Below are 24,309 nucleotides of genomic sequence, written 5' to 3'. Positions count from 1 at the left end.
GATGTAATGGAGCCCTCAGTGAGCCTGGGACCATTGATCTGGACCACTGATGGAGCTCGGGGCACAGGAAGCTGGGAGGTGTGCTTGTGCGTGTGTGTTACAGAGGAGGGATAGAAATCAGCCACTAAGAATGTGATATGCTCCTTGGGTAAGAAGCGGGATCTCACCAAGCTAACTATCTGCCCACCTCTGTCTGTTTCTCAGGACATTTCACAAAGCCGATCTCAGAAGTTTCCTTGGACCATCTCATTGTTCACTTGCAGCCTCAAGTGGGACTTTACGGAAGGTGCTGAGTGATGTCGCCCATACTGGGCATAAACCCCATGGCAAGTGTGGGAACAGAGTCCATAAGCTGTGTCTTAGCATGTCCTTCCATAAAGCCAAGGACAACATAAAAGCACAACTGAGTGACTCATGCACTGCCAGTAGGAGTGAAATTGGCACAACCTTTCAGAGCTCAGTTTGGCAGTATGTTTCAAAACCAGAGATGCACCTACGCTTTAACCCAGCTTTTGCTTCAAGAAATCTGTCCCACAGAAGCACACATGCGCATGCACAGGCACCAGCCTGTTCCACACTGCATGCCAGTAATAGAAAAGACTCAGAAACAACCCGTGTGCCCATCCAAATGCACAGAGATGCAAGGTCATTGGCTACATAGGGTTTGTCATCGCAGAAAAGAGACAACGAGACAAAGAATGCAAAATTTATTTATAGGAGCTATTTAAAATACTGAGATGGTTTAGTATATGGATTATAGTGGCACGGAAAGTTTTCAAGTATATATTAATAAAGGTAGATTGCAAAATACTACATGTAGTGGAATTCCTTTCATTAGCACATGCACAGAAACAAGATCTGGGTGAACAGACATAGAACTATTAACAGTTGTCACCTTGATGGAGAAGAGAAGAAGACAGGAGACTCGCACTTTCTACAGAGTATATGCCTACAATGCTCAACTTGTGCATAATAAAGATATATCGATGTTAAATTATAAAAACCTAGTAAAGGTGATTAAGGAAAAGCCGTGAGCAAGCCTTGGGGCACATACACCTAAGCGGCTATGTCTACATGCTTGGCCTTTGGGGCTTTCGGCCAGGTTAGGTGCAGTTTTAAGAATCCAGAGGAGGTTGAATTTGGGCTCTTTTGTAGTCTTTGGTCTGCAGGGGTCAAGTTTTGTCAGAGCCTGGAGCATGGGCAGCACACGAGTTTGTTCCCCACGAGGGTGGCAGATACCTGCCGGCTGGCATGGGCTGAGCTGCTCCCTGGTAGGGGAGCCCTGAGCCTCAGAGCAGAGGAGCAGTTGCTCCGGATGCCTGGATATAGAGACAAGCCCTTCTTTTTCCTCCCGTGGAGCTGGGGGCCCGGAGAGGCTGCGGCCACAGTCAGCTTCTTGGGAATAGGCCTGGGCCTGAGCCAGCCGGGGAAGGAAGGGCTTCCTTAGGTCCTCGTCCGTCCCACAGGCTGGGCACTCACACAGCGGGTCTCCTCTTCTTCCCTTCCTCCCAGAGGCCCCTGAAAAAACCCTTTTGTTTCCCCTTAGGACCCTCTATTTCTTAAAGTTTTTGTTCCACATGAGATGGGCAAGAAATATCTGATTGCGCACGGGTGACCATCAGTTCTGGGAGCCAGAGGGTTGGGCAGGCTCTGCCTGTAGTCTCTCATGATCTGCCAGTTCTCACCACGAAGGGGGCCTCTTCCCAGCAAGGTATCAGCAGCAGCTCTAGCATCAGCTTTCCGGGATTGAGGAAGAGAGCACATGCCTCTGTGGCTTCAATAAATTCAGCTGGTCCTGTCAGATAGGTGATGTGGGATAGGAAGTCTTCAGTGCCCTTAGTTCTGCCTCTTCTGAGGGCTTGCACGATTTTAATGCTATTTCTGAGGAAAAAAAGCCAGAACTCTCATCTGAGGCTTTTTGACATTGAGAAGATTCATGGCAGGAATGAGGGTGTTGTTATGTGAACTACCCTAGAATATTTCAACGGTCATCTTATAGAGAAAGGAATTAGGCCCATTCTGTGGATTTCCAGGGCATTTACTTCCCGACGCATAATGGGTGTGAGTTACAGGGAAAGGGGGCGCCCGCTGCGGCCGAGCCCAGTGCTGGCTTCCAGGGACACACAGGTGAACATCAGCAGGCTTTCCAGCTCTGGGGAGCCTACAGCCTAATGAGGGAGACGCCCCTGAATCAAATAGCCCCAGTTCTGAGTATAGCAGAACAGATGGACATAGGTGTTCGGAAAGTCCTAGGGGACCTGGAACAAAGGAAGCGCTCTAGCCCAGAGGGTCAGGAAGGGCTTTCTTAAGGAAGCGATGCTGAGATCTGCAAAGTGGTTAGGAGTGAACACCCTTGCGGACCCTCCAGACGAGAGAGGATGGCGCTGTGGGCAGCAGGGAAAGTGGAGAGAAGCGGAAAGGAATGGGGGGTGGGGCAGTGAGGAAGACAAAAGAAATGATTTCCGCGGAGACACAGGTGACTGCTGCCGCCACTACCCGCTCTGCACACACAGCCTCTGAATATCCCCCCTGGAAACAGATGGAGGGGGAACTTATCAAGACCAAAGGGTTTCTCCCGGGAGGGGATCCCTCTCTTGACTAACTGTTCAATCCTTTACTGAGAGAGAAACTCAGGGTTGAATGGACTCAAGTACCTGCTATTTAAGAAACAATGAGAAAGTAAGATGAAGAAGAGCTGAAATGAACACGATAAAAATATACACTTGACTATCTCATTTTAATCTTTGTTCTTTTTTACTGGACAGGAACCTAAAATGCCAGACTGTCTGGTTCAATACCGTGCACTCCTCGCCGGGACTCCTGGGCCTTCTTCCTTCCTCAGGAAACACAGCCCGTGGCCCACGGGCGCCGACTCAGACCCGTTGCCTCTGCGCGACTCCGAACGCCCCCTGCCTGGTGCTGCCCCACCCGACCTCCAGCCTCCTCTCAGCCGCACGGAGTCCTCCTCACGCTCATTCCAGGAACCCCGGGGCTCCTGTCCCGTCCCACTGTTCTCCTTCCATTTCATTTCCTTTGTCCCAGGTCAAATTCGAAGGCCCCTCTGACCTGACTCCCCAAGGCTGGAGGCTGGAAGTCATGGGAGGAGAACAGGAAGAACCCTCTGGAGGCTCGCGGGCTCCCGCCGCCTACCCGCGCCTGCTGCCTTTCCACACTCATCTTCCTCAGGGGCCCTGCCCCCATCAGGGCCGAGGCCCGAAGTGCCGCCTGGGCCAGGAGGGCGCTGTGGGCACCCGAAGATGCCCGCTTGGAACCAGAAGCTCAGAGCTGCTTGGCCTGAGGAGTGGCACAGGCCCAAGGCCGGACCCAGTAGAGAGCCCCACCCACTGTGAGTTCTGCTTCAAAGGGAGCAGGTTTCGTGCATGGAAACCCCCCTTAACCGCACGGGAAGGTTCCTCGTCTGTCACCTTCGTTCATGGATCGGGCCCACTCTGTGCTGGCTCTCCTTGTGGGGGCGCTGAGATGATCAGACAGGAACGAGGCCATGCTCATCTGGGTGTCTGGAAGATGAAATAAGATGTGAAGAATTCCCTTTATTGAGATAAGAGGTCCTTAGGTCCTTGGAGATCAAGGGTGCTCTCGCCAGACAAATTCCCATGAGCAAAAGCGCGCAAAGCTCTGCCTGCTGTGCCAGGGCCTCGCCTGCAAAGGACCAGGGGAGGCTCAGGGCTTCCGGATGAGCTGGAAGTTAGTCCGCAGGCGGCGCTGCTGAGTCCGTCTTCCCACACCAGAGAGGGCAAGGGGCCCTGGCCTCACCCCGGTCCCGTTCCCGGGTCCTGGCTGTGGAGAATGAGCTAGTGAACAGCACCTTCTTTTCTTTTGGTGGGGGGCAACTCCATTAAATAGGGGCCCTTCTTCTCTACTGTTGAGACTCCCAGGCAAGAGCTGTCCTCTAGGTCCGGAGGTGAGCAAAGTGCCATTTCCAGTGCCTTCCTAAGGGAAATGGTTACAGAATTCACTCTGTGGTCTTGAACCAATCTGCTGACCCCTGACCAGCCAGCCAGGCCCAGGAGCCTTCCCCTCACACACACACACTGAAGGGCCTAGAGAACGACCTCTATGGTGAAAATTTGCTGGAACACTGACCTGGTCAAAATAAATGAAGTCTCTACAATTCAAACAAACAGAACAGAACAAAGCAAAATCAATGTCTTTTCAGAGAATGGGAGCAAAGTCTGCAGGAGCCCGTTTAGTCCAGGTCCCCTCTACCCATTTAACACATAATACCTGCCCCAACTCAGACAGAGAATGGGATTGTTTTCCTGGTTAATTTGGGGCATCCTCCTAGATTTTTCCCTCAAGGTAATAAGAGAAAAATAAAATTATCTTTTGTATGTTTTGCATTAGAATTGAATTAATATTTACTGTGGGTCTACCATGCACCATCATGCACGGCAAAGAACTGGACAGACATGTCCTTATCCCTTCTCTCCCTCACAGAAATAAGCCCAGGTGCAACAGCTCTTCCCACAGGTGCTCCGGGGTGTCTAGGCATCTAGGAGTCAAGGAAGAGGAAGAGTCCCTCCTGCTCCCTACCTCAGAAGAAAGAGACATTTAAGACGTGGAAGGGAAAAAGTAGCATTTTCCAATCCTTCCTGGGGCCTGTTTGCCCCAGACGTACCTCCCCAGCTCCTCTGACAGTTCATCTCACCCTGCCCTTCCCATCAGCTGCTGTGCATGTGGGTGGGACCCTGGTCCCTACAGTTACAGGGTCACAGCAAAGTGAGAGAGCGATACAGGGCCTTGGCAGTGCCGCAGGGGATGGGTCCGGGGCTGCTGAGTGGTCTCGGGATGGCCTTGGTTAGAAGCCGCAGGTGAGACAGGGATGCGCTCCTGAGATGCCGGTGGAGGGCTTGTCCTTTGAGTAACCCCAGCTTCCTGTCTCCTTCCCCTCCACACCTGTGCATCTCTGATGCCACCAGCCTGGTTCCCCCTTGGGCAGGCAGCTGCCGGAGGCCCCGCTCCGGCCTGTGATGCAGTTGGGGGAGTCCGAGGCAGCAGCCCTGGCCCCCAAAGCCCTGGGCTGTCCTGCCCACCTCTCCAGGCCACGCCCTCTTGCGTTCTCTGTCCGACATTGGTCTTCCCTCCGTTTCTCATCGTCACCACCATGCCCTCCTGTACCCGGGGTCTTCACACACACTATTCCTTTCTCTGCCTACAGGTCTCCCCCCATCCATCTCCCCACCCAGACTTTGCCTCAATTAACTCCTGTTTATCCTTCAAATCTGGGCTCAAGCCCCTCTTCATCAGAGCAGCCCTCCCTGCCCCTGGTTCTATGCGCTCATTGGCTCCCGTTCCTTTTCATACAACATGGTTATTTGATTAATACCTATCTCTCCTACTGAGTTATACAGTCTGCGTGGGCAGGATCTGGGTCTGTTTTTGCTCACCACTGTGTCAGGCATCTGCTACAAAGTCTGTCACATCACAGGCTATCAGTAAAAGTATGATGAATGCTTGTAGGAATAAGTCCATGGATGCCTTGTGTGGGGGAAGCTGTCTGTACCGAGCAGGTTCCCTGGCCCTGGCTTTCTGTGCTGGGCTGGCAGAAGTGGAGTCTGGGAAGCTCAGGTGTCTGCCATGCCCACAGCAACCTTGTCAGGAGGGCCACCTGAGCCACTTCAGTACTGGGAGTGTGGTTTTGACTTGTGCCATGTAGTTTGAGTAGAAGCAGCCCTGTGGCTCCATCCACAATTGCCTAGCTGAGGAGTGGTATGCCTGCCAAGTTGCAAATGAGCCGGGTGTGAGAGAAGCCAATACTTTGTGAGGAGGCTTGGCATGAATTCTACCCAATAGAATTCATTCTGAGTGGTGGCAGGTTTGGGAATTTTTCTTGGGACGTCTGTACCAGGAATTCTGGGAAAAGGCAAAAAGAGAAGGAAGGTTGCCTTAGGGCTGGCTTAGTCCCCAGTCACACCCTGAGCTATTGTTCTACTAGCCCTGGGACCAGAGTGACTTCATGGCCGGGGAAACCACACTCCTTGCCACCCTGCACTGCCAGACAGCCCTGTAATATGCCTCCCTGACCACTGGTCCCTTGTGTTCAGCCCTCCCTTGCAATTGTAAGGGGTGAAAACAATCCAAGCCTGAGGACGAGGACTGATTTTTCCCTGCGTGTTTGCCCTTATTTCTGTGCCCTGTGCAGAAAAATAAGAAGGACCTCTTTGGTGTCTCCTTAAGACTGCTGAGAGTTTCTAAAAGTGGCACCTAGAAACTACTCGGCAAAACAAACCTGGGTCCAGTGCCCTTTATCCTGATCTGCTCACGGAGCGGAGGGGCACAAGCTGCCGATGAAATGGTTGCTGCATCCCAGTGGTTCCGGGACTGCGGGGTCGTCTTCCCGGGGACGCCTGAGGCCGGCGAAGGCCCAGCCGATTCATGCGTTCCCCCAGGAGTCCATGCGGTGTGGGTGCTTGGGTGCCTGGGTGCCTCCAGGTGCTCCAGTCCATTTGTGGCTCTGTCAGTGTTGTAAAGACAACAACATCAAGCCGGGCATGAGTGTATCTGTTTCCCCGAGATTGGTTATAGACCTCAAAATGAATTCCAGGCATGTGATGAACAGATGAGTAAAGGGAGCAGAAAAAATGTGCAGTTTAAAAAGTTTAGCTCAGCCAACGCTGATCAAAAGAATCAAGGGGGTGTTGGGGATCATCCTGTTTAGGCAGAGGAGAGATGGCACCATGCATGGCTGTCTTCCTGACTTGATTGCGTTCCATGTGAGCAGGGCCTGCCTGTTTCTTCATTCTAAGCATTCCCGGGGTCTAGCCCAAAGCCTGGCACAGAGCAAGCACTCCTAAAATGTTTTTTGAGTGAATAAATGAATCAGGAAGGAGGTTTCAATCATGAAACCAGGGATAGGAACAGGGGACTGACTGAAGGGAGAGACAGGGAGGGAGGTTCAAGGAGAGAAGTGGACGTTCTTCTTCACGGGTAGCTTTATCTCAGAATAAGCTTATTTTCATGAATAAATAGAGGTTAGGTATGGAGCAATTTTCTTTGCATTATAGTGCACATAATAGGAACTCACCGGGCAATCATAAGCAAGTGAAATAAATATGTAACCTACATGAGAAGTAGGTTTCTTTCCTGTGGTTCTGAAAACCAGATGCAGCCCCTCCTCCCCCGATGGTTTTTGCTCAGACCCCAGAAACCTCACAGCCAGGACCACACTGAAGCCCAGACATCTCATTTTGACTGAACGACATGGCAGTGCGCTCCCACTCTCCCATCTGTGATACATTCAGGGCAGGAGAGTTTGTTCTTTCTCTCCTCCTTTTTAAAGTATCTGAGCTCTGGTTTTCAGTACAGAGTGCGATAGTGCTCTTACAAAAACAGGTTTGCGGAAGCAACACAGATGAGATCAACACGCTGCAGTGCTTAGGCGGCTCCTCTCCACAATGGAAACAGCACACCGCATGACTTGGGCGGCCAGAGTTGACTTAGAGGAGCTTAACTGATTTGATTCATCGGTTCAAATCACCTTTAATGTGGCACATTAGTAATGCCACCATATTGTAAGTGATACATCCACAGAGGCATTAGTCATTATACAAATAGAATTAATAGGTTTCACTACACTTCAAGATAAACATGTTGGAACAGTAACTCCATTCACTCAGGGCCTTTTGAGCTTGCTCAGGGTCCTTACCTGCCTGTTAGAATAAATACAAAGTTTTATGGCTTCCTTGCTCTGTGTGACTTCACCATCACCAAACACCACATTCTCAGTTTAAAAAATGGCAATTGTGTCCACTGACACTATTTATTTATTTATCCATGCATTCATTCACTCTCTTACTTAGTAACCTATTGTGTTTTTTTTCCAGCTCAGTTCACAGAATATTGTGGTTCCCTCGCTATTATCATAGGATTCGCTGGCACCGTTTTGTTGGGTTGCAAAAGATTAGAGTGCTTCGGTGGGGGGGCGGGGCGGGGGCGTGAGACGGGAGAGCAGGTATTACGTGTAGTCCTTCGAGCTGGGGTGTCAGGCTCCTCTGGATTTGAATTCTAGTTCCATTGCTGGCCATCGTAAACTCAGGAATTGGCTTCGCTCTGAGCCTTCATTTTCTTATTTGTAAAGTGGCTGTGAAACCCCTCATTTCTCACCACCCTGCGCTGCGTATCTCTTCCTTCTTCCGCAGCCTCCTTAACACCAAGCATCGGGAAGAGCTCCTGGAGGATCAGGAGGCCTCGGGAAGCAGGGACTCAGGCTGGCCTGGGAAGGCGGGCTGCACGGGCCGCGGGAGGGGACACTTCACTCGGAGGCTGCCGTGCAAGCACAGGTGTGTTGATGGGAATGGGATGGCAAGTTGGGAGTAGTGGGGACAGCAAAGAGACCAGTTTAATGCCAGGGGAAAGGAGGGCGGTCTAGGGGGAGGTGGGAGGAGTCAGAAGGGACCCGCCTGTGGGAAGCAGAGAATGTAAGCCTCTCCGGAGGGCACGGAGTGAGGAATCGGGCCTAATGTGCAGAATATTCTGACCAAGTTTTGTTATATTTTTCAATGATCAGCAAAGCATTTTGGAAAACATAAATTCTCTTAAAAAAAAACAACACCAAAAACAAACCAAGAAACAAAAACCCCCCACCATTCAAAGAGGGTTAGAAACATTTCTGGAAGCTGTAAGCCCAAGTAGGTTGTGGAAATAAACATATTCACAACAGCTAGTTTCTTAGTGGCTAGTACCTTAGTTTCTTCATTTAGAAAAAGGAAGGTGATAATGTCGGCAACAGGAACTACATTGTAAGTTTACCGTGGTGTTTAATAGATAAAGCACATTGCTCTGTACTTAGCATAAAGTACCTGTTTCATCAATATTAGCTTTATATGTATAGATGTCTGGAAAGATGTTATATCAGCTTATTTCTGTTTGTGTGATTTTAAGTAATTTTTATTCCTTTTTGCCTTTTCTCTATAGTTTGGATTTTTTCAATAAACATGCAAGATTTTTGTAAAGACTATGAAGCTCTTTCTTTCTTTCTTTCTTTCTTTCTTTTTAAATAAATAACAAACCCATACTTAGCAATGAAACATTTCAGGAAATGTAGTCTAGAAGGATGAGCCCTGCATGTAGCAACCTTTCATACGACTGCACTTGAATAGTTTGACCCTTCAGCACTAAAAACTCTCAGAAAAGGGTGTTTGTTTTACGTTTTCATGACTGAATGGCCTATTATATGTAGGAGATTTTTACAAAACAAGGGGCTCCTCCACTGTAAATACCTGGGCTTATAGTTTTGCAGGGACAGATTTTGATAATCAAGCCTCCGACTCTCTCATGTTTAAGGGGACAAGCATCTTGAACACAGAATACAAGCAAACGTCCCCCAGAAGACTGTGAGTTTTGAGCTTCCCCAGATAGAGCAAGTACCACTTTCCCTTGTAGTACCAGTATTTGGCACAGTCCTAGGCACACAGTAGGGACTACATAAATGTTTTGAGTTGAACAAATAAGTGAAGGAATGAATGTTAAACCTAAGGGCTGAGTTTCTGCATGGGAGGTAGAAAGAGTGACACCCTATTACATATTAAAACTCGATTAAGAAATTTTAAAAAATTAAGTGGAAACAAAGGGATTTTACTAGAAGCAAACATAAAACCAGAATTTATTTCTTTTTAGAGAGGGGCATAAAACCAAAACTGAAGCAGGAAATTGAATGACTCTTTATTGAGAGCCTATAGCACTTCAGACCCCGATCTAAGTGTTGAGGAATCAGCTGTGACAAGGAGCTTAATTCCAGTGGGGAATACGGACTTTGATCAAGTCACGGCATGTGAGAAGTGCTTCCCAACAGGGAAAGAGCTGGGTGTTTCAGAAGTGTACGATGGGGACCCAATCCAGGTAGGGTGGACGAGCAAGGGGTGCCTTGGTGGCCAGGGAAGGCTTTCGTAAGAGAGTGACAGTTAAGCTGAGACCCAGCATGATTGGAAGGAGTGAGACAGGTGAGACGTGGTAAGCAAAGTCTTTCAGAAGCTACCAAGGTGGAGAGCAGAGCGAGCAGAGGGAGACACGTGCACAGAGCCCTCAGTGGGGGAAGAGCCTGTGGCATGTGTGGGTCAGAAAGGAGGCCAGTGTGGGCAAGGCACAGGTGAGGGTGTTGGCAATGGCAGGGACCATGTCACTCAGGGCAGTGCCACGGTAGCGAGTTTGACTTTACCAAATAGGAAGACCCTGAAGAGCTTTAATTTGAAAGTGACCATAACCTTATGTACATTTTCAACGTGTAATAGCTGTCATGCGATCAAAGGGATGGAGCAAGGCTGAGTGGCAGGAGAAGATAGTTAGCACAGGTGAGCAAAGAGAGTGAGTGACCTGGACTAGGACTTGGACCGGGCAGCCTGTGGAGAGCAGGCACGGAGAGACATAGCAGGCATGGAGGGAGTGGGTAGACTTAAAATATGGTTTGAAGGTAGAACTGATAAGATGTGCCGCTGGGTTGGAAATGGGAGAGCAGCGAATGTAACCTTGCCTACTCCACCAGACCGCAGCCATGGCTCTTCTTTATATCCATGCTGCCTCCCCCACCCCCCATTAATGGTTTTCTTTTTCTATCAAGTACTTATTACCATACGTCCTACTAAATTTCATTTGTTTCCATATTGTACAATATTGCTTGTGTACTCCATGAGAGCTGGGAGTTTTGATCTGTTTTGTTTAGTGTCTTTTTTCTGGTGCCCAAAACATGCTTGATACATAGTAGGCATTCCCAAAATGTTTGTTACATAACTGGAAGAAAGAGTTAATACATGAATAAATAAATGAGCGTGACCGACAGGGGTAAGTGAAGAATGCTCTAGTTGGCTCTTGCTGCATAACACCCAGGCCCGGAATCTCAGTGATGAACCACAACAAACATTCATTTTTCCCACTTAGGGTTCTGTGAACCAGCCTGGGTAGTTCAGAGTTTCAGGCTGCGGGTCTGTCGAGCTAGGCTCCAGGCTCTGGGTTGGGGTCAGCCCTGCTGTATGTGTATTTTTATCCTCTCTGGACAAATGGCTAGACAAAAGGGACTCTCTGGGGTCCCTTCTTCTAATGGTAGATGGCAAAAACACAATAGACCAAGCCAGCCATCAAGCACAGCTAAAGGCTATGTTCACATCATGTCCACTGGCTAAAGTCAACATGGCCAAAGTCAACATCAAAGGGGCAAGGAAGTATGTGACACTTTCTCTAGGAAAAGATACTGCAAAGTCACATGGCAAAGGGTGTAACAGTACAATTCCACAACCGCACAGAAGTGAAGATTTAGGACAATAGTCCCATACACCACAGATGACTGCCAGCTATGAGCTACTATATGATGGAGCTGCCATTTATTGACATGGTGAAGACTGGAGCAAGACCAGGTTGGGGAGAAAGAAACAACTATCAGGAGTTCAGATTTGGACCTGAGAAATCCAGTGAGACTGCCAAGTGCAGATGCTATAAGGGATAGAAGCAAAACTAGCTCAAACAAAATCAGAGTGATAGGATACTGTAACTGGGAAGTATAAGGAGGATCTTTAGCTCTTCAGGCACAGCAAGATTGAGGGCTTCTCTGTGCATCAGCTCTGGCTTCACATCCAAGCAAAGTTCCCCATGTGGTGGCAGACGGTCCCTGGCAGCCTCAGAGTCACCCTCACCTTAGCAATGATGAGAAGAAAGACTTCTTTCTTTCAACATCCATACATCAGTCTAAGGGATGATACGTGTTGCTTTGCTTGGCTCATATGCCCGCCTACGATCCAATCACAGGGGCTGGGCATGACCCTCCCAGGCCTTGTGCCCGGCTCTGCGGTAGAATGTTTGGTATTGTGGTTAATATAGGAGGGTGACGGTACCATGCAGGAAGCAGCAGAAAGGGGATTAGAGAGTATGGCAGCCAGACAAAATCCAAAATCTGCAGCCCAGTGGAGACATCAAAAGGGTAGTTTAAGGACTTGAAGCTCAAGTCAAAAATGGAAACAGAAGTTTGGGGATTATCTGCAATAGATCGTCCCAGAGGCCTGAGAATGAACGAGATCACCTATTAAAGTAAGAAGAAAAAAGGGTCTACTCTCAGATACACATTTTATGTAACAAATGAATTTGCGAAGAATATTTTAGAAGTTGCTAGTATATCAATGAAAATACATGTTTTTAAAACAAACATTTGTATGGCACTTGCTGCATGCCAGGCACTGTTCTGGGCACCTAACAAGTCTGTATTCATTTAATCCTCATAATAATTCTATTCAGTCGATATTATTGTTATTATCCCCATTTCACAGATGAGAGGGCTGAGGCACAGACTGGTTCAAAGCTCGTGCAAGTTCACACAAGCAGTGAGACAGTCTGTGTTCAAACCAGGAAGTCTGGCTTCAGAGTTCTCGTATCTCAGATTTATGCAGTTAAAAGGCATCCTAGAGGATGCGAAGTTTCTGTCTCCTTCACCTCTCCCCGATTCCACAGCACCCCCCGATTTTCACCTGCCGCTCTGGATTTGTGACGGAGTGCACATGTGGTTTGGCTCTTCCGAGACTACGTCTCCGAGGATGAAAACTGAGAATGCAGAACCGTGGAGGTCAGTTGAGTTAACTTGGAGAGTGTTTGCCATCAGAAAGAACAGATGCTGCTTAAGTCAGGAAGAAATGAGTGTTCACTCCAAGCCCTGCTTTAGAAAGCCTCTTTGTTTTACGACCCTGGGTGCAAGCAACCCTTTTAATTTTGTGTTTTGGATTCCAGCCATGGGAGGCCCTCTTTAATGTAGCAGATGGCTGGAGACAGGCAAGCCGGTTCCTACCCTCTCCATCAAGCCGCCTTCCCCAGAGAGGACTCTCCCAATTATGTTGCTCTGAAAAAGAGAAGACAACTTAAAATGGACACATTAAATTTGCACCACACGTAAAGTAACCACTGCTTTAAGCATCTGCAAACATTTGGAGGTCAGGAAGCCCTTTGAGACTCTGATGAAAGCTGTGGGCTATTTTGCAGAAAATTTGTACATAGGTATATACACAAAAATGTGCATGTTCATTCCAGAGGCTCACAGAATCTCTGATATCCATCCCTGATGCTTCAAGGGCTCTGTGGCCACGAGATTCCCTTGCTTCCGGTGGTGACAGCTGTCATTCTTTTACTTTCCTTTTCCTTTTCTTCAATCCGGTCAGATTCTTAACTTCTGAGTTGTGAAAAATAAGGGTCTGTGGCTTATTAAGGAAACATTTCACATCAGAACACTCAAATTTCACTGGAAGAAACCCATTCAAATACTGGATGAAATCACTTTAGTGTATCCTCTGGCTGGCCCAGGACCTTGTTCCTTCTGTTAAGAACTAACTTGAGGTTCTTTTGAAAATTGTAACACGATTTTTTTCTCTCTCGGGTGGGATCGTGGGTTATGTCTTTGCGCTGCATTTCTTGGGGAGCTCCCTCTTCTCACAACATTTCCCAGTTTAGCTCTGGCTCCTGCACTGTTTCCCATATTAAGGATTGGGGGTGGGGTAGTTTGGCAACTGAAGAACATATAGAAGTTTCAGAACTTGGAAAAACAGCTTTATTGTTTCCAGAACACTGTCTGGAGGAGTCACACAAACCTAGATCTATCTCTTGCTGTGATGTCCACTTGCTGTGACTGTCTGAGGAAGCGGGAATTCTCGGAGACGGCGGCCGGCTGAGTACCCCTGATGTCTTGCGTTCACTGATCCTTTCACAGTGGGTGACTCCTCCAAACATTCTCCATTCTCCCAGTTCTACTGGGTGTGGGCTGGCCATTTAGGAAGGCTCTTCTGAGCTTCGGCAAAGGGTGGAGTTGAGATGTTTATTAAGGATATTAAAACTGAAAACAATTTGCCTCAATTACCCTATATTTTAAAATAAAAATTTAAAATATGGAAAAACTGAGTTAATTCTTCCAGTTCTTCATGTCTCATGTTTCCTGAAAATTACCTCCTTTTTGGATCTGGAAACTTCAAGGTGGGGGTAGGTCATGGACTAAACATTTAGGCTGCTTCTGTCCACCAAATGAGTAATTAAAGGAATTACTGGAAAAATTCAAAGAAAAGGCCCATTTTCCCCCTGCACATTAACCCAATTAAAGAAAAACTATTTTGGGCTTAAATCAGGGTTTCTCAACCTCAGCACTATTGGCCTTTGGGGCTGGATAATTCTTGGTAGAGGGAGGCTGTCCTGTGTATTGTAGAAAGTGAGCAGCATCCCTGGCCTCTACTCCACAGATGCCACTAGCGCCACCCTCCTGGGTGCCACCGCCAGGATTGTCTTCCAACGTTACCAAGTACATGCATGGGCGTCCCTGGCTGATCAGCGCAGCCCTGAGTTACCCAGAGACAGGTTGGTTCCTCGACAGGTAAAGTAAAATCCAATATTTATTCTATCTGATCTTTATCACGTGAATGCTAAACTGAAAAGCGATTTGTCTCTTTTGGTCCCCTCCTGATTCTCTAGCTGTTCAGACCATCTCATCCTTCATTTGTTTTTAGAGCTCGGCTGACTGCCCCAAACGGCGGCTTCCGTACTCTATTTCTCGGGCTCTGGCAGGCCTTGTTCATTTGCTGTGTGATAGCTTTTTGACTGTGTAGGTATCGAGTGATCTGTCTGACTTTCTCTCCCCTGCGAGGTCCGGATAATTTCTCAGTGCTTCGGGAGGCAGCTGTTGGGTTTGCCAGTTTCCACTCCTCCCTTCTTGGTTATCAACTTCTCCAGTGTGAGACCCAAGCAGAGCCTGCCTAGCAACTTGGAGAGGTTGGAGTCCCTGGCTGATTTGATCAGTATGTGGACACACACAGTTCAGGAAGCAGAGCTGTTGGCTTTGAGATTATAAATGTGATTGTTAAAAGGAATCCTATCCTCACAAATTATTCCTCTCGTGTGTGCAGGGACTGCAAGACAGCAAGCAATTTGTTTTGGGAAGGATTTTACTATCTGTTTGATGTAAGAAGTGGCTCTAGTGTACAAAACATTTAAACCAACTTCTTATGTCTCATAATACTCAACAAAGCACTCTGCAAACATCAGTTCTGGAGGAAAAAAAAAAAAAAAGCATCCTCCAAGGCAGGGTTATAGGCACTTCTGGGAGTTGTAAACCCATGCAGGCTCCAGAAATATGTGCCTTCCAAGGGCTGGAAAATTCTGAATTAACAACAAATAATCAACGCATGTGACAAAGAGTTAAAGTACACAGACTTTACTTTCACAAAGTTTATGATGTAGTAAAGAGGTTTAAGATGCAGACCTGAGATTGCAAACTGATGGCCAGCAGGCTAAATCGGGACCATGGATTTGTTTTGCTTGGCTTGTGTAGGGTTGGCCTCCTGAATGCCTAAGAAAGAGAGTGTAACAGAGAGAAAGAATGAAAGGAGTTGCTAAACATATAAAACTGAAATTTTTTCATTAAAATGCAGATTTCCAGCTGTTTTTGAAAAATCAGAAGACCTGCCAACACTGGGTCCTTATTCCCACCTTTCCCCGCGGTGACAGTTGACGGGAGTGGAAAGGCAGCTGCCCGCTTTGATCAGAGCAGGCAGCCCTCGGGTGTCCCCCTCCCGCCCCCGGGCCACTGCACCGCCTTCCCAGGCCTCTGTCCACGGTGGAGATGCCACCCTAACGCAGGCGTTTGCAACATTCCGTGTGTCTCTTCACAGCGGAAACAAACGGCTGGAGGAGCCTGGAGGAGCCTGGAGCAAGGCCGCAGCTGTCCACTTGGCGTGTCAGGTGAGAGGACCCTGGCTCCGGCAGTGACGGTGACAGGGCTGTGGTGACAAATGGTCAGACTGGGGATCTATTTTGAAGGGAGAGTTAATAGGAGCTCGTGATGAATTGGATTAAGGTATGAGAGGATTAAATATGATTTTTTTTAACCTTAAGGTATTTAAAAGGGAAGCCTATAGTGGAATATTGGAAAATCAGCATTGAACTTTTAAAATAAAAACAGTTCTTTAAAAGTTTTTCAGAAACTTGGTTTGAAGCTACTTTTTCGCAGAAGGAGGACGCTCTTCGCTCAGATTTATATTACAAGTCAGTAAAAGTAGCAAAGTTGCACCGATGACGATGTCTTTATTTGCACTTTATAGAGCACCGAGAGAATCTCCAACCGTCCGTGTCGAGGACAATTATTTTATTACAACGTGGGCTGATTTGGTTAGTGGAGACGACTCGTGGCTATTGTGGTGATGGGAGCTAGGCGACTCCCACTCCAGAGCCTGGCCTCTGGGGCGAGAAGCCTCGGGCTGATCGGAAACCAGGGCTGGCGGGAGCTGAGCCAGGCCGGAGCTTCCTTCGGCCGCCGGGGCGAGGCGGCCCTGCCCACCCGCCCGCCCGCCGCGGTCACTCGGCGGCCTCTGCGCATGCGCCGACCCCGGTGTGGGGGGCGGGGGGAAGTCCTGGGCTCCTTCCCTCCCTCATCCGGGTCCTGGGCGAGCGGGCGCCGTGCGCGTGTCTCGCCGCCGAGCTGCTAATAAAGTTGCACTGAGGGGAAGCGCAGCGACGGCGCCGGAGAGTGCGCCCAACCGGCCAGAGAGTGAGTGCGGGGCCCCGGGCGCGCCGGCGGGCCAGCGGGAGCCGGGACTGCAGGCTCTGCCCGGACGCGGCTCGCGCTCAGGCTGTAGAGGCCGGACTCGGGCCGAGGCGGGGGCGTTCGGCCGCGGCCGGAGCGGAAGCCACCCGGGCCTGCGGGGCGGGAGGTAGGCCGAGTCCGGGCCTGCTGGGGTCCGGGCGGGCGGGGACGGGGCAGCCTGTCTGGCCGCGGAGGCCTCGCCTGCGGCCGGGGGCGTCCGGAGGCGGGCGGAGGTTGGTCCTGGTCCCTGCGCCGCCGAAGCCCCGGAACCGTGCACGGGGGCGTTCGGACGCCCGCGGGGCGGGGGGGCCCCCGGGCCCGCTTCTGCCCAGAGGATCGGTTTGTTTGTTCTCATCTAAGCACCACTCTCAGCGCACACCTTCGCGACGATTGCCGTGCTCGGGCGAGCAGCCTGGTCAGCTGCGCTGCAAAGCTGTCCAGCGGCTTGATGAATCCGTGCCGCCGTCGCTTTGTGTTTCAAAGATAAGGATCCTCGCTTATCGGTGGGGATTACACTCCGGGCAGTTGTGACCTGCTACCGCACTCAGCTGGGTGTTAGACCCGGTTTCTGCCACTTGCCGTGCCAGCCTTCGCCGCTGCGGAGATTTCTTTCATTTCACGTAGAACTTCTGCATAGCTGCGAGGAGAATGCCAAGCAGTGCGTGTGTCTTCATCGTGTTCGGCCCCTGGCCGGGTCCTTCCCTCCTGTATCAATACTCCAGGTTCCTATTCCGGCGTCTCCCTCTCCCCCTCCCCGTCTCCTCTCTTCCCCGTTCAGCGGCTCTCACTCTGTGGAGTTTGGAGCCGTAGCTTTGAAAACTCCCGTCTGGCGCCTGCCTTCAGTGGGAGCATGCTCGGTAGCCAGAACAGATTTTGGTTGCAAAAAAAGAAGTGGGACGAGGATCGTTGGGTATTTGGACGTTTGCCCGCTTCCTGACAAAATGTCCCAACTCTGGTTTGGAGGGCAGGGGAGAGTGGAGCTGTGGGCCAGCCCGGAGGGGAGGGATGCCCGGACACCCTGGGCCAGATCGCTATCTTGATTGCAGAGGCATTGTTTCCTGACCAGCTGGAGGTCTGGAGAGGAGGGGAAAGAGCGTTCCTGGCCGCCTGTGCCTCGAAATGGGTGTGGCGCTAAGTATATCTTGTTTACCTTATCTTTCTGTGGAAAAAGTTTTCCAATCTGGACGAGTTTGTCACTCGTGCCTGTTGCCTAGCACTACCAAGCGTGTTCTTATCTAGCAACAAAGGCTGGGTAGGTGGAGGCTGTGGCTTGGCCTCCCAAGAGTTGGAAAAGGAAAGGGTCCTTGAGTTGCTGTTTTAAAAAATTCTTTTAAAAATTCTTTAAAAAAAAACCAAACTGGAGGACTTGAATTTCCTTAGAGTACCCAGATTGCCTAGAGTGAATTAGTTGTTAATGTTCATTTGAAAGCTGAAAGGTTGAAAACTTTAGTCCCAGTAGTTGTAGTAACATCCAAGTAGTTTAAAATTTCTGCTAGATACCAATGATACCGTCTGTTGTGGAGTAAACAATACCTAGACACTATGTGATTGTTTCACATTTATTGGTTCGATTATTGTTATCAAATTAGTGGGTTTCAAGTTAAGTAAGGAATTATTTTTAGATCTGAACAAATTACTTTGCAGACATTTTTACTCCTTTGCAACTTTCTGTCCTCTAAGGCAAACCCAGAGATTACAAGAAAACAAAACACTTGTAAGAGAGAAGTTAACATGTAACCTTCATAAAAGTTGTATACATTTTGTTTCAATTTTTAATTGAATTTTTGTTTATGATAGTTTGCGTGGCTGTCCTTAGCATCTTCCTTTCCTTCCCGCTCTGCGTGGCTGCTCCCTCACTATGCCTTTCCTTTTCACACAGCTGCTGTTACAGCATAAACGAGACTTGTTTATCTTCGCTACAAAAATCCATCATTTATGCCTCTGTTTCTTTCAGAGCAGAGCTGAAATAGGCAGTAAGAGTTAGATGAGCCTTCTCAACTGACTTTCCTCTTGGAATTTAAATGCATCCATATGCTATGATCTGGTTAAAAGGAGGAAGAGCAGGGAACTGGGAAAGAAAAAAGAATATTTTTGTAGACTCTGTATAGGTTTGGTGGTATTATCTACTTGTCTGGTTCACTATGGTAGGCGCCACAGAAATGGGTAGATTGATATGTGCTGCATTTCTTTTCCCTCTGGCAAAGTCAGCTATTAATTTCAGTGGGAGACAGTGGCAGAATGTTGTTACTAATGAGGTTTGAATCAGATTGTTGTTTACTGTTGGTTATGTAACATGTTGCTGGGAGTATTATTAAAAGTTGCCTTCTGTTGCAAGGTAGAAGCAAGTATGTTCTGCTTACCCTCTTCACTGGGTTTTAATTCTTGGCTGAACCTGAAGGCACATTAGACTATAACCATAATTATACCTGGGCAGCCTGTCTGTTTCCTGTTTTCATCTTGAACCCAAACATTATGATTTGCAGGGATGATCTTTTTTGTCCTTTGCATTAAACAGAGGCAATATGTTTCTTCTCTCTACTGAAAACAGATTTGTAACTTGGTCAATTCGAAGACATTGGCTTTTTTAGTCTTTTCAAGACTAGGCAGTAAAATACCAACAGTTTTGCATTGCTTACTAACTTAAATTGAAATACTATTTTAAAAAATCGATTTCACACAAATTGTTTGACTGTGTTTTATGTAAATTTTAATATTATCAATAGTTTGTGGAGTCTTTGAATTAAGAAAGCCCTTTTTGTTTATGATTTATCAGTGTTTATTATTACCAGATGTATATGTTGGTTTAGGCAGTGAGCCACACATTTGAGTGAATTTCAGAGCTGACTTGAGTACACTTTAGGATATAGCTACCTTTCTTCCCCTGGTTTATCAGTCTTCCCAGTTCGCTTTATTTCTAGAGGGTGTGTCTATCTGTCTGTCTCTCCCCCTCCTCTCTCTCCCCATACTAAGCACAAAGAAGTCAAATGGTTTATTTATTCAAATGTCCTTTTATAAGGGACAGTAGCAGGCTGAGGGATGATTCTAATATCTCCACCAGCCTGAATGTTATGGAGAAAAGAGTATCTGGGAGGTTAGGACTCAAGAAGCCTGCACAGAGATGGGCTACTTTCTCACCAAGGAGGAGGATGCATGACCCTGGGAAACCTATTCATGTCTTTTTACACCTTGTTTTTCCACTTTCAAAGTTAATAGTAGTTATAGAAGGTTTAGTGCTAGATTATCTGGTTCATTGTCATTATCTAGAACTCTAAATCTGAGAGATATGTTTACTAGTTGGAGGGTTAAGATAGAAAATTTTTTTGAAGAACTGCTAGATTGTTAGGACCAACTAATTTCCCATTCTCACAGGTTACCTTCATATTCTAACAGCTTTTATCATTTTACAACTTTGAAAAAATGGGATAATTACAGAGTGATTAGGTTTTCCATAAATAATCAGCTGGCTCTGGGCTCTTTAGTTTTTATATATTTTTGTCTCTGTCAGTGAGGTGAGAAGATTTTTGGCCCCATTGTGGTAGGGAAGTTGATTCAGTGACTTTTCTTTTGCTTTTATTATATTTCTAATGATAGTATTTTAGAAGAAGAAATTAATGTTTTTATTTTTACTGAATTTATTGGGGTGACATTGGTTAATAACACTACATAGGTTTCAGGTGTGCAATTCTATAATGCATTACCTGTATATTGTACTGTGTATTCACCGCCCCAAGTCAAGTCTCCTTCCATCACCATTTAACCCCTCTTTACCTTCTCCTACCTCCCCCCATTCCCTTTCCCTCTGGTAATCACCATACTATTGTCTGTCTATGATCTTTTTTTACACTTAATTCCTTCACCTTTTTCACCCAATTCCCTCCCCTCTGACAAGTGTCAGTCTGTTCTCTACATCTATGATTCTGTTTCTATCTTGTTAGTTTATTTTGTTCATTAGATTTCACTTCGCATAATACTCTAAGTCTATTCATGCTGTTGCAAAAGGTAAGATTTCCTTCTTTTTTATGGCCAAGTAGTATTTCATTGTGTAAATGTACCACAGCTCTTTTTTAATCTCCTGATGGGCACTTGAGCTCCTTCCAAACCTTGGCTGCTGCAATGAACATAGGATTGCAAATATTCTTTCGGGCTTTTTTGGATATATTCCCAGAAGTGGAATCATTGGGTAATAAGCTAGTTCCATTTTTAATTTTTTGAGGTAACCTCCATACTGCTTTCAACCATTGCTGCACCAGCGTGCATTCCCACCAACAGTGCACCTCCACATCCTCTCCAATACTTGTTTGGTGATTTGTTGATGATAGCTGTTCTAACAGGTGTGCGGTGATAGGTCTTTGTTGTTTTAATTTGCATCTCTCTGATGATTAGTGACTTTGAGCATCTTTTCATATATCTATTCATTATCTGTATGTTCTCTTTGGAGAAATGTCTATTCAGGTCCTTTGCCCATTTTTAAATTGGGTTGGTTTTTTGTTTTTTTTTTTGTTTTGTTTTTGGTATGGAGTTCTTTAAGTTCTTTATAAATTTGGGATATTGACCCTTTATTAGTTGTTATCATTGGCAAATATGTTCTCCCCTTCAGTGGGTTGCTTTTTCATTTTGTTATGATTTCCTTTGCTGTGCAGAAATTTTTTAGTTTGATGTAGTCCCATCTGTTTATTTTTTTCTTTTGTTTCCTTGCCCAAGGAGATACAGCAGAAAAAATATTGCTGTGAGAAATGTCTGAGATTTACTGCCTATGTTTTCTTCTAGGATTTTTATGGTTTCGAGTCTTATATATGGTATAAGAAGGTGGTCTAGTTTGGTTTTTTTGCATATATCTGTCCAATTTTCCCAACACCATTTATTGAATAGGCCGTCTTTACCCCATTGTGTGTTCTGGTCTTTTTTGTCAAATATTAAGTGACTGTGAAAGTATGGGGTTTATTTCTGGGCTCTTTATTCTGTTCCATTGATCTTTATCTCTGTTTTTATGTCAGTACCTTGCTGTTTTGATTACTATGGCCTTGTATAGTTTGATATCAAGTAGCATGATTCCTCCAACTTTGTTTTTTCTCAAGATTGCTGTGGCTATTTGGGGTCTTTTGTAGTTCCATATAAATTTTTGGAATATTTGTTCTAGTTCTGTGAAATATACCATTGGTATCTTGATAGGAATTGCTTTGAATCTGTAGATTGCTCTGGGTAGTATGGACATTTTAATGATGTTAATTCTTTCTATCCATGAACACAACATATGCTTCCACTTATTTGTATCTTCTTCAGTTTCTTTCTTCAGTGTCTTATAATTTTCTGAGTATAGGTCTTTTACATCCTTGGTTAAATTTATTCCAAGGTACTTTATTTTTATTTTTGATGCAGTTGTAAATGGGATTATTTTCTTAGTTTTCATTTCTGATAGTTTGTTATTGATGTATAAAAATACAACTGATTTCTGGATATTTATTTTGTGTTCTGCTACTTTACTGAATTTATTTTTCAGTTCTAGTAGTTTTTTGGGTGAAATCTTTAGGGTTCTCTTTATATAGTATCATGTTATCTGCAAATAATGACAGTTTTACGTCTTCATTTCCAACTTGGATGTCCTTTATTTCTTCTTCTTGTCTGATTGCTGTGGTTAGAACTTCCAGTACTTTGTTGAGTGAGGGTGGTGAAATGCTCAAAGGAAACTGTAGTGTTTGCCCATTGAGTGTGATGTTGGCTGTGGGTTTGTAATATCTGGGCTTTTTATTACATTGAGGAATGTTCCTGCTATTCCCACTTTGCTGAGAGTTTTTATCGTGAATAGGTGCTGGATTTTATCAAATGCTTTTCCTACATCTGTTGATATGATCAGGTGATTTTTATTCTTTTTGTTTATGTGGTATATCACATTTACTGATTTGCAGATATTTGAACCAACTTTGCATCCAAGGAATAAATCCTATTTTATTGTGGTATATGATCTTTTTAATTTATCGCTGGATCCAATTTATGAATATTTTGTTGAGGGTTTTAGCATCTATGTTCATCAGGAATATTGGCCTATAATTTTCTTTCTTTGTAGTGTCTTATTTAGTTTTGGAATTAGGATAATGCTGGCCTTGTAAAATAAGCTTGGGAGTCTTCCCTCCTCTTGAATTTTTTGGAATAGTTTGATAAGGATAGGTGTTTGTTCTTTGAATCTTTGATAAAATTTTCCTGTGAAGCTATCCAGTCCAGGACTTTTGTTTGTTGGGAGAGGTTTGTTTGTTTGTTTGTTTGTTTTGATAACTGCTTCAATTTCATTAGTTGTAATTAGTCCATTCAGATTTTCTGATACTTCCTGATTCAGTTTTGGAAGATTATATGTTTCTTGGAATTTATCTTTTTCTTCCAGATTGTCCAATTTGTTGGCATATAGTTGTTCATAATATTTTTTACAATCTTCTGCATTTCTGTGGTATCAGTTGTTACCTCTCTTTCATTTCTGATTTTATTTGGGTCCTCTCTTTTTTTTGATGAGTCTGGTTCAAGGTTTGTCCATCTTGTTTAGGTTTTCTTATTTATTTCTGTGCTGATCTTAAGGAATTTTTTTTATTCTATGTGTGCACTACTACAATTGTAATTCACTTTTGGAAGCTAGTTGTTAAAGTACATTTTGTAAACCAGTTTTTTCTTGAATTCTTTGGTACACCAGTCTCTGCCTATAATATACATAAGTTACAGACTGGTATATTCTATAGAAATTTGGAAATGGTTTGCTCTCTGGTTAGATTTTAACGGAATTTTTCCTTTCAATTTCTATGTATGTTGTTTTGTTATGAAAATTATAGTGAGAAAAAAAATTGTTGTCACTTTCCCACCTTTCTCTGAGCATAGCAACGGGAGTCCTGGAAAGCCTCACACTTTTCAGATTTAACTATGATCTCAAAATGTGGCTGGTGCTTTCAAGGCAAGTTTTGTTTTGTTCAATTTTGTTTTCATGATGTGCTAGCATTTGCCTAGCATCTATCTGGTAGGTGGAATAACTTGAGATCTAGTTATTCTGGTTTGTGTGTTCCCAGGAAAAGGGGGCACTACAGAAATATTTCAAAGGTAGTCTTCATTTTCTTTTCTTTTATTCATATTTTTCTGCCCACTAAAGTGAGTGCCTGCTTAATTCACTGGCCATTTCCACCCTTTGGAGTTGGAGTTGAAAGTGTGAATTACACGAATGCTGCCTAGAGCTGAAAAGGTACCCAGATCCCTGTTTGCTCCCTGTTGTTTGAGTCGGTGCCTTGAACTCTGGAGTGTGCGTGAGGTGTCTGGGGACCGTCTTCATGAAGCATTGGAATGAATGTATGTTGTGTACACAAGTTAGCACTTTGTGTTCCAGAGACACGTAATGTAATGGTTTGGTATTTACCCTTGACGATTTTATAATTTAAAGGAAAGCACTGTAAAGATTGACCAGCTCTGTGTCTATTCCTGTGCCTACAGGCCTGTACAAGTACACTCAAACACATCTGGTAGTAATGCAGGGAATCTTGCAGGCTCTGTGGGGGTGGGTGATACACCTAGATCAGGCTCTGCTTAATTAGAGGACTTAGAGGAGCAGGTGAAGTTTAAAGAGTGATTAAAAACTGGGAAACAAAAGTCTGGATGTGGGAGATAAAAAAGTATAGACCTGTGTGGGCACAGAGAGAGGCTAGGCAAAAAGATTATGCTGTGAAAAGTGCCAGGGATCTTGAGTTCAGCTCCTGACTTTGAATGGTTCTCATTCACTATGACAACTTTTTTAAAAAAGA

General features: G+C 45.8%; 1 protein-coding gene across 1 annotated transcript in view; it reads left to right on the top strand.

The window, feature by feature from the left end:
- Positions 1 to 16,402: 16,402 nt before the first annotated feature.
- The window catches only part of SMAD5 (SMAD family member 5), a 51,046-nt gene continuing 43,139 nt past the window's right edge, over positions 16,403 to 24,309 (top strand). The window contains exon 1 of the mRNA XM_054568417.1: positions 16,403 to 16,510. The gene's annotated coding sequence lies outside the window, so the exon portion shown is untranslated. The remainder of the gene's footprint in view (positions 16,511 to 24,309) is intronic.

The sequence above is a fragment of the Pteronotus mesoamericanus genome, unplaced genomic scaffold, assembly GCF_021234165.1.
Source record: "Pteronotus mesoamericanus isolate MK-2021 breed Mesoamerican mustached bat unplaced genomic scaffold, CSHL_Meso_final contig_2, whole genome shotgun sequence".
NCBI classification, from domain to species: domain Eukaryota; kingdom Metazoa; phylum Chordata; class Mammalia; order Chiroptera; family Mormoopidae; genus Pteronotus; species Pteronotus mesoamericanus.
This window is presented reverse-complemented; position numbering and strand designations above follow the sequence as displayed.